Raw genomic sequence first — 2,500 nt, 5'->3', positions numbered from 1 at the left:
CTCAGCCATACCCATGCCTGCGTTGAGCTCGGTATGCATACTCGAGAAGGGATCACCGTGCATGATTCCAGCCTTGGAAGAGAAAACCGATGGGACGAGGCAACTATCGGCGATGCAGCTCACCAAGGGGGTGAAGAAGGGTGAACCCACGTTTTTGGCTATGATGAAGGTGGAGGATCAGCCCAAGAACGTGGAGTCTATCCCACAAGTCGTCGAGGCAGTCCTTGAGGAGAACAAGGACGTGATGCCAGCTAAGTTGCCTGAGAAGTTACCACCGAGGAGGGCGGTGGACCATCAGATCGAGTTGGAGCCGGGAGCCAAACCACCATCTATGGCACCTTATAGGATGGCTCCATCCGAGCTGGAGGAGTTGAGGAAACAACTCGATGAGTTGTTATCGACGGGGAAGCTGAGACCGTCGAAGGCACCTTATGGCGCCCCGGTTTTGTTCCAAAAGAAGCATGATGGTTCGTTGAGGATGTGCGTGGACTACCGGGCCCTTAACAAGGTGACGATCAAGAACCGTTATCCCATTCCGCTGATTGCCGACCTATTCGATAGACTTGGTGGGGCAAAAGTCTATACGAAGATGGACTTGCAGAAGGGTTACTATCAAGTCCGGATAGCGGAAGGGGATGAGCCGAAGACTGCGTGCATAACGCGGTATGGGTCGTTCGAGTGGTTGGTGATGCCCTTCGGGCTTACGAACGCCCCAGCCACGTTTTGCACCCTTATGAACCAGATCCTACAACCCTACTTGGATCGGTTCGTGGTGGCATACTTAGACGACATAGTCATCTACAGCAACTCGATGGAGGAGCATGTAGAGCACCTACGGACAGTTTTCCGGGTTCTCCGAGAAAACGAACTGTTCGTGAAGAGGGAGAAGTGCACGTTTGCCACTGAGGAAGTTCAGTTCCTTGGCCATGTTATCGGCCATGGAAAGCTGAAGATGGATGAACCGAAGGTCAAGGCGATTATGGAGTGGGAGGCCCCGACCAAGGTGACGGAGTTGAGATCTTTCCTTGGTCTGGTCAACTACTATCGTCGGTTCATCGAGGGATATTCAAGGAAGGCAGCACCACTGACGGACCTTCTCAAGAAGGGGAAGACATGGGACTGGTCCGGACGTTGCCAAGAAGCCTTCGAGGAGCTGAAGACTGCAGTAAGCCAGGAACCCGTCCTTGCCTTACCCGACTTCAGTCTCCCTTTCGAGTTACACACGGATGCCTCCGACTTTGCCATCGGGGGAGTGCTGATGCAAAATGGACACCCAATTGCCTTTGAGAGCCGCAAGCTCAATGAGACTGAACGGCGGTACACGGTTCAAGAGAAGGAGATGACCGCGATAGTCCATTGCTTACGAGTTTGGAGACACTATCTTCTGGGACCGCACTTCTCAGTCAAAACGGACAACGTGGCGACGAGCTACTTTCAGACCCAGAAGAAGCTGTCCCCGAAACAGGCAAGATGGCAAGACTTCCTGGCTGAGTTCGATTACACTTTGGAGTACAAGCCAGGAAAGGTGAATGTGGTGGCCGATGCACTAAGTCGGAAAGCAGAGCTAGCAGCAATGAGCCAAGTTGAGGGGACCATTATGGCTCGAATCCGAGAGGGGCTGGAACGCGATCCAGTCGCTAAGGAGCTGGTGAAACTATCCAACGAAGGGAAGGTGCATCGATTTTGGGTAGAGAACGGGCTACTCTATACCAAAGGTCGAAGACTTTATGTGCCTAAGTGGGAAAGTCTTCGACGAGACATCATTCGGGAGTGCCATAATACCCGATGGGCGGGCCATCCGGGACAGAAGAGAACAATGGCACTTATCGAAGCAGGATACTACTGGCCACGGATGAGGGATACCGTGGAACTTTATGTGAAGACTTGTCTTGTTTGCCAGCAAGACAAGACGGAGAACAAGCAGTCCGCGGGTTTGCTACAGCCACTTCCGATTCCAGAGAGACCATGGGACTCGGTTTCCCTAGACTTCATCAGCGCATTGCCTAAGTCCGAAGGGTTCGGATCCATCCTGGTGATTGTGGACCGATTCTCTAAGTATGGGACGTTCGTGGCTTGCGACCGGGACTGCACCGCGGAAGAGGCAGCAAGGGCGTTTTTCAAAAACGTGGTTAAGTTATGGGGACTTCCGCGGAACATCGTGAGTGATCGTGATCCACGATTCACCGGGCGCTTATGGACGGAGCTGTTCAAAATGCTTGGGACAGAACTAAGTTTCTCAACAAGCTTTCACCCGCAATCTGATGGGCAGACCGAAAGGGTGAATGCCTTGCTTGAGAGTTATCTCCGTCACTTTGTAAGCGCCAACCAACGAGACTGGGCGAAGTTGCTGGATATAGCCCAGTTCTCTTACAACCTTCAACGCAGCGAGGCGACAGGACGCAGTCCATTCGAGCTCGCAACGGGACAACAGCCACTAACTCCACATACTTTGGCTGCACCAAGGACTGAGGGGAGAAGTCCAGGGGCGTTCATAATGGCC

The sequence above is a fragment of the Brassica rapa genome, unplaced genomic scaffold, assembly GCF_000309985.2.
Source record: "Brassica rapa cultivar Chiifu-401-42 unplaced genomic scaffold, CAAS_Brap_v3.01 Scaffold0358, whole genome shotgun sequence".
Lineage (NCBI taxonomy): Eukaryota > Viridiplantae > Streptophyta > Magnoliopsida > Brassicales > Brassicaceae > Brassica > Brassica rapa.
This window is presented reverse-complemented; position numbering follows the sequence as displayed.